Here is an 8,798-nt window from a genome sequence, read left to right on the forward strand (position 1 = left end):
CATTTGACATTTGGCGGGCGGTGGGAATGGGCGCGCCGACAAACAGTTAAGCACACGTGTCGAACGGAAACGGAAACCAGAAGTCGATAGGCAATCGGAAGCTTCGAGGAGCCAGGAAAGAGACCCACTAAAACTTTATTGGATAGATCATTGGATGAAATTCAATTTCATTTAAAATTTTAAAATGTGCACATTGCTCTCAAGTTAAACTCAATTGAAACCCGGTATATAATGCAGATATACAAATATATTCAATAAATATTTATTTAAATTACACTCCCATAAATCTCAAATATGTGAGCTCAGCTAAATTCTTAAATGCAAATTAACCAACAGCAAATCGAACTCACTTTAAACTCACTTGCCACCTCTTGCAATGCCAATTGTACATGCTGGCCAACTTGAGCCAAATTCAGTATCGTAAATCAAAAATTGTTCAGTGCCACGCCCATAGATATCAAAAATCAATTGCGAATGCAATTGCAAATGCATTCTTTGATAGACTCCCCGCTGGGGTGGGGGGGGAAGGTTTGGGGTCACAGGACGAGAACGAAGCCAGCCGACAAGAAAGATAAGCCAGCGAACAATTGAATAATTTATATGCAAATAAATAAAAGTACTTTCGGCACAAAGAGCTTTGGCGCAAAACGAGCAAAAAGCGTGTGAAATATATTCTCCGTTCTGGCCACAAAAGGCGTGACACACGCTACAACAACGGCCGATTTCGGGTATTTTCAGGAGTTTGCCCATTTTCCTTCTTATTTTTTTTTGGCGGCCTTCGAAAGTCCCACCTATTGGGTGACCTCCCACCGACCCCCCCCCCCCTGCACTTGCCCGACTGTCCCCAAAAAGCTGTCGGCCTTTTTGGGTTTGAGTTTGGAATGGCTGGCTGAACGTTTGCTCGCTGCATGTCATTGTCAGGGGCTGCCAACTCTGCATTTGATATACGATGTGTTGGCAAGCCGCCCAAGTTGGTGGCGGACCGCGGGCAGGGGGCGTGGCAGTGCGAGACAAATGCAGCTGAACCAAAAATTGCATTTCCGCTTTGGAAATTGCGCAAACTTCCGCAACGAGCGGGGAAACCCGAAGCGAGCTGAACAGTAAAAAAAAACCGAGCAAACGTCGCCAGACAATTGGCAAAAATTTTCTATAAAAGTGTGAAATAGGCCGCCACCTCTTGGCTTCCATAAAAAAAAAAATTCTGGAGCGAGGGTGGTGGTGCAGATGAAGCTGACATGCCGTAAAGTGGCCCCACTGAACCACAGAAAACTTGTCACACAAAAATGAACGCAAAAGTGTCAAAAGCACACAAAGATAAGGCGAGATGAAGGGCATGCATTTGAGGAAACTCTGGCGGGAAATTCTGCCTGGAAAAAAGCTACAGGAACGAATGAATGACATTGGAATTGCATGCGGAAAGTGCAAGGGAATCCCAGAAAATAAATGGTTTCACTGCTATATTTACTTTGATAGAACCACTTGGTTAATTTGGCAAAAGCCAGTTTAAAACGCATTCTTCGCTTGACAAGGGTTAGTTTCCATGTCGCCAAACCCGCTAATGGGCGGAAATACCTGCGGCTGGCAAATCAATCCCCCTTAAAAAACAGCAAATAGGTGCAGGTAAAGGACTGGCAAATATTTGCGCCCCCACTTCGTCTAGACTGGGATTTCGACGTGCCAATGGCAGGCCAACAAAAAGAAAGTATATTCTAGCACTTAACAGGCGACAAACGCAAACAAACAGGAAACCATCTGAAAATCTATTCAATCAGAAAAATGAGCAAGTCGCCAGCACGTACTTACAAGTCAAACAGTCATAACATTGCGGCATTGGGAAAACTAAACAGGGGAAAATCTAGGGAGTAAGAAAAAACAAGGAGCTATGGCGCATCCAGAACAATGACCAAAATGGCAAATCAAACAAGACTTCGTTTCGTTAGAAAGTTTAAAAAATAAACATAAATTTGTTAACAGCTCCCAAAGAGTGTGTTAAAAATTAAATGCCCAAAAGTATGCAATACATAAAACTACATAGCATGTAAAAAGTAGTAAGATTACATACATTTTTACAAAATGTAAGTAACTATTTTCTGCGTTTCATATTAATAAAAATTACAATATAAGGTATATTTCCTAATCTTTTCTTTTCCCTTCCACTTAATTTAAAACTTTTCTTTGCCATATTAAAATACCTCAAATACCTACTAAGGAGTCTCCCCTATGCGTTGCCCTGCTTATTATCATTGCCTTTTTCACCCTAATCCTGCATTGAAGGGGATCCAGCACATCCTTGAGATATTAAAAGGGATTCATTCCGAGCCAGCTCCCAACTCGGCAACAATAAGAATACGCAATCAATGGCTGCCCCATTGCAATGAGGAAGTAAAAACTAATCAAAAACCTCAATTGCAATGCTGATATAAATGCAGAAGCAAAATATTGGCAAGTCTGTGGGAGAAAGCTCAGGAGCAGCAGACTTTATTGTATTGGCAGCAACAACAATAATTAGAGCAAGGTTTATAGTTTTCTTGAGAGAGTAGAAACACTAATACCCTTGCAAATATATATGAGACCTAAGCTATAATGGGATATATACAAAAAAAAACCAGAACATAAAAGGAGTTTTTAAGGTAGTTTCATAAAAAAAATCCGTACAAATATTAAGTACTAATTACATAAAATATGTACCTAATATGTTAACATATCTTAAGGGTATAACATGAAGCTGAAGATAAATATCTGGCCACTGACAATATATTGGTTGCAGATGACGGACATCCAGCTGCGATGCAGCCGGAGCTTCTGATTTTGATAATAATAATAATAATCACAACTGGGCTGCAAACTATCCGGGTTCAAGTTGTGATCCCCTATTGCTGGGATGATGCTGAAAATGATTATAGGCGGCCAACGTAAAGCTGGCCAAGGAATTTCAATCAGTGGCAAAGACGATGGCAGCAACTTTGTGATTGCATAACTGCGTTGCGGCCCAGAGAAGTGGTTCTGCTTCAGCTTTTGCTTCTGGTTCCTTGGTTCCTTGGCTTCTCGGCTTCTTGGCTCTCAGCAGGAGATTCTCCGCACAGGTTTTCCTGCAATTTTCTGTCAAAAACAACGGCCGACAGCAGCAACAACAACAAACTCCGGGTCGGAACTTTTTGCGGGGCCACAAAGTCACCGGAGCACCGCCAACCACCAACAATCCACCTATTGGGTGGTGGCACGACCACACTTTTAGCATGCGTGCGGTCAGCACAGGTTGTTTGGTTCCAGGGAGGGGTATTAGTTTCCGGGAACGTCGTTCCCCACTGAAAGCTGAAAACTGAAAACTGTGAACTGCAAACTGCAAACGGCAAACTGGCAACTGGAACTGCTGTCAGTATATTGGCAAAGTTTTCGTGTTCTACAGCGGCAAAGGGGGATACGTTCAAGTGTTTATTTTGTACCATAAGAGTGGAGTGCTTGTTTGCTTGTGGCAAATTATTTAGATTGCGAAATCTCGGCCAAAGATGCCGTTCAGGGGAAATATTGAATAATTGTGCTCACGCACAAGGAAGTCGCCAGCGAAAAAGGGCTGAGAACATTTAAGTTAAACCGATAAGCTAGTAAAATTGTATGAGGAACTAGTTTATACACACATACACACACATTTAATTTTCAGTTTTCACTCATTCTATTCTTAGGATTAAATTCATTAAACAAATTGTAAGCAATTGATTTGTATGTATATGCCTAGATATCAACCTAAATTCTATACATTCACATTAAACTTTGCTAGTAGAACACATCTGTGTGGAAAACTTAAAAGCAGCATCACTGCCACTAATTCACTTTACGATTTCTCCGCGACTTAAATCCTAACTTAATTTCCCCCAACTCCGCAACTTCTTCGGATGGCATTATCTAGATTCTCATTACCAGAATAATCTTCTTTGTGCGCCGAAAACCCCAAACGACTCACGCAATAGTTAAGTATTTAACGACCCTTCTCAAGTCGGGCGTGTCAAGTGCAGTGCTCCCCTAATCCCGGCAAGAACTTCAGCTCCAGCTCCGTCTCCACTCCGGGCCAGCAATTGCTTTAAACTGTTTACACTTTACGTCGCCAAATAGCGTTGGTGCACAGTAAAGCCCGGCTTTACTTCTGCCAAGCACTTTTCACGAAAAATCATTTCCATTTCCGACCAATTCCCGAAAGCCCCACTCCATATGAGTGGGCGCCATTTTGACACTTAATTATTTCAATTGAGGCTGAAAGGGGGTTATCACACAACCTACCCTCCCTTTCGTTAACTTTTTGTCCCTTTGTGGGGCCCTTTGTTTTTCAGGCCGTATACCTTTTTTTGTGCCCCCTTTTCTGGGTCTCGTTAACAGCTTTTTACAATATATATATATATATATAGATATATATACGGATATTTATTCGTGTGTAGGTAGCACAGGGCTTTGTTCCACTACCGCCTTTGTCTGATGATTTTGTCGCAGTCTCATTTACAATATTTGCCACCCTGCCAGCACAGAGAGCACAACAAATGAAATCAGCATTAGCTGCATTGGCCGTTTGTTTGGGTTCGTACCAAATCCTAGCCCAGATCCAGACTCGGATTCAGGTTCAGATTCAATTCTAGCCCCAGCTCAATCCCAAAACCAGAACCAAATCCCACCCAGGCGACAGACGGCACATTGTACGATGCCCGAGGACCGCAAATGATAAAGAAAATCACTGCGAACCGTTCCCACTCCAGTTGACTAATGACAAATTGCGACATTGTAGACAGTTAAATACACTAGATTGGGGAAGCAATCTTAAAATAAACAGTGTAATATATGTATATTCCGCTTAAAAATAATAGCATTGATTAAAAAATCAAGCTCGTATTGAAAATTAACGTATGAAACCAAACATATATTAAAGACCACTTCAAACAAATGCTGTAACTATTTTATGTGCGATATTTTTAACTTCAGTCCTAACACCATCATAATATTTATTAATAAAATAAATTTTAATATTATCATGTTTATAAAACTTACCCATTTTATGTAATGTCTAAAAACATATGACTTACTATTGTATTTGAGCTTTGGGTTAAAAATCAACTTTATTTGCTCAGCTTATACAAAAAAATAAAAGGTCTAGCGCAAATTGCGTGGATCCTAAAATAAATGAATATGGCTTTATACAGGTATAAGATTTTCACAACAAATAAAAAGGGCCAGAAGACCCAAAAAGATTATTATCTGTCCATCTACCAAAGTCGGGAATTCCTTGCCTCCAAACAGAGTATATTGCACCATGTTTTACCGCATCGATGGTGCGAGTAGGAAGCGGCGATTTAACAATTTTAAATAAAATTGCATGTGATTCAGTTGGATTACACTTCACCGCCGATCGCAATGGGGCTAGGTGGAGGTCTGAAAAGTCGTGTGCGAAGTCCCCACAAATAAAAGCCAAAATCACATTTTGCGCCCATTCCTCGAGTTGTCGAGGCGAATTTACAAGAACCCCGGCCAAATTGTAGGCGTGGTCGCAGACAAAAGACAATTGAAGTTAATGTGAGCCCAAAACACTTGCCACGCCCTCCGGCGCCCAACCACGCCCACATCCGATAGCAAATGGGGCGGGGGGAGGGGGCGCTACGAAGGCAGCTGGCCATTTGGATTCGGTATTTTACTTTGGGATTATTTTGTGATTTATGCGGTCTTCGAGTTGACATGCAGATTTAGATTAGGAGCTGGGCGAAGGACATCTCTCTGGGAGATGGAGATGGAATGCAGCACGCGCATAAATCTGCTTTGGGCCAGGCCAAAATGGGGATTGGGTTGGGTGTTGTAGCAATGGTCGGTGGCGTATGAGTGATATTTTAGTTTTGTCGTTTTGCGGCTGCCATTTTGTGTGCGGCATTAAAAGATTTCGGAATTTGGATTCGGATTCGGGTTCCCGTTCTTGGACCGCCTTCTGAATCCCCCATTGCCAGAAACAAGGATTTGCCATTAAAGCAAATTAAATGGCCGAGCTCAACTGGGTTCCATTCTATCCCAGTGACTGGTGATGATAAAAGTTTAATTAATTATATGGTCAGTGGCCACTGAGTGATTTTGGTTTATTGTATCCGCATTTGATTAGCCACGGGGCCACTCTATATTTATCATTTGGCCATTGGCTAATTAATTTCCAGCCAACTTGGAGAGGATTTGGCCATGTAGTGGACTTTGCCCGAGGAATAAATAAAGTTATTAATGAACATAACAAGCAAGTGACAATTTGGCGCATTAAATCATAAATTGTTGTTAAATATTTCCCATAAAATCTCTTAGTTTCTCTTCTGTGCCTGTGATTTCTGAAAAGCAATCATTCGAACAATTAGAAATCGTACTTAATATCAAATTGTTTGCAATTACCAAGCATTTTAGTGCGAACCGGAGGACACAGACAATAATGGAACGACACATGAAGCCAACACACACACACACTCACACACAAATGACACCCTTTTGGCCAACTTCGACCATAACAGCAATAACAACAACGATAACAACAGAATGCGGCAAGAGGAAAGGACGGTTGCAAGCCAAGTCGAGTGAATTTGACTTAAAAATGGGCAAAAAATTGCGGCAATTAAAGTGGCAAATTGTCTCGAAGAGGCAATGTTCAAACGATTCTCCATTCTCCGACATTGTCATGGATAGAAAAAGCCCCCCTTCTGCCAATTTTCCTCCACTGCCATTTTCACATTGTGAAATGGAGCCTTAAATGAGTTTTCAGTTGACTTCGTACGGGTCGTATTTTGGTCTCTCGACTCTCAGCTGTCGTCTTCCAGCTCATCTCCATTTGGGTTTTGATTGAAAACCCCTGAAAACGCTCCGAACAGAGTCATTAACAGGAAAATGGGGGTAAATACAAATAAAATGCACCGCATTTATTTCGACTACACTTTCCGTATTTAACGAAAACCCTCTGCTTCAAGCATTTAGTTTCGGCCATAAAGAAATCTTCGGCTGTGAAAATTTATGCATTTGGGCCTGGCCCAATCGAACCAAGTCCACAGATTACCCATTTCCCATTACCCATTTTGCATTTGCCAGGACAACTCTTTCTGGCCTTCTTATCTCCGTTCGACTGGTTCTCGATTTTTATGTGCATCTCAGCCCAGATAAGCCCTGAAATACGGCCAGTCTTGGCCTGGTCAGTGTCTTTAAGGCAGTTGTTCAATCGAGTCGGGAACCAGCTGCAGCTGGGTCCTGCTCGGACTATCAGCCACCGAATCTCAATTAACATAATTCACCTAGGCCAACGTGGATGTGGGGCTCTTGACTGGCATTCCCGCTCATAAACTAACAGTTTCGGTAGGAATTGTCGCTCCTAGATAGCAGCTTCCCTAAACAGGAGCCCAGTTTCAGTCCGGACATGAGTTCAGCTCGAGAGGAAGGGGCAGCGGCTCATCTGCTTGGAAGCTGCACTGGGAAAAAACTATGGATACTTGAATATTGCAAATACTCTTATAAGATTTTACTTTGTTCTCTTTTCAATTGGATTTCACTTAATCCTTAAAATCCTTTAAATATTTAAGTACTTAGTACTTTTACACAGTTTTTTTAAACTTCTTTAAAGTCAAAAAACATAAGAACTTGTATGGTAGCACTAAGCCCTTAATATTTGCCTGCCAAATCTTTCCAACTTTAAGTTTAAAAACAGCGCAGGTTACTGTTTTTTTTCCAATCAGTGTACTTTCCTATTTATCCACTTTTGTCTCTGTGGAGCTATCGGCGAAGTGCTAGAGAGTTGGAGAACTCGCTCATTGTCAAAGTGGAAATTGTGTTCATAAATCAGAAACTGTCGCACATGTGTGACACCCGAAACCTCCGAACTGCCCTAGCTGCACTCCAACCTTCCCAGTCCAGTAACTCGGAACTTCCATTCCCCCTTTTGGCCTCCTGTTTATTGTGTTGTCAATTTGCTGCGCTCGTTGGCTTTCTGGCTGCGATGGCGTAATTAGATTTCGGCCTGGTCTAGTCGGTTTGGTTTGGTTCGGTTCGGTCTGGCACGGTATGGCATGGCGGCCAGGATAGATGGCGGCGACTGGAGGATGGGCTGATGGGAAGCAAAACCACGAAGTGAACGGGAAGTGTCGGACAATTAAGGCAGCGGCAGGGAGACCAGCAGGGAGCAGGAAGATCCTGATCTGGCGAATGAAGGAAGCTGGCAGCGAGTCAATTAAAATGTTCGATGCGATCCGATCAGCGGCGGTGCGGTCATTTCCTCAAAACCAAATGACCAACTGTCCAAGTTTTAAGCGAAACAATTTAATGGCAATTAAGTTTCGGGCATGGCCATTGTCAAAACTGGAACATCGTTGCCTCGATTGGATCAACCAGTTGACCGGGATGAGCGGCTGGAAGCGTTAACAGATCCACACATTTGGCCAACAATTGTTGCCCCCGATTCGAGCTCGAAGTCACTTTGTTAGTTGGTTAAACTTCCGCACAAATGCAACCGAAGTCTGGAGGAGATCGAAATGGGAATGGAAATGGAGATGGAGCCGGGAGACGACAACGACGACGATGACTGCATCCGCAATGCAACTTTCTGTGTGAGATTTCCGCCTATTGCAGCTGCAACTGGCGACGCATCTGGTGGCCACATGGGGGTTTCCGGCCGGAGGGAGCGGCTCCTCCAACTTCTGGCGCATCTTCGGTGTCTGAATTTATTACGAGATTGCAAATCTCCACCGCGATTACAGCAATTATGTGGCTTTCGGTAGGAGGTTGGCACATTGCCCGAGGAACGTGCCCAGAGGTGTGGA

This window comes from Drosophila melanogaster, chromosome 2R (genome assembly GCF_000001215.4).
Source record: "Drosophila melanogaster chromosome 2R".
Taxonomy (NCBI): domain Eukaryota; kingdom Metazoa; phylum Arthropoda; class Insecta; order Diptera; family Drosophilidae; genus Drosophila; species Drosophila melanogaster.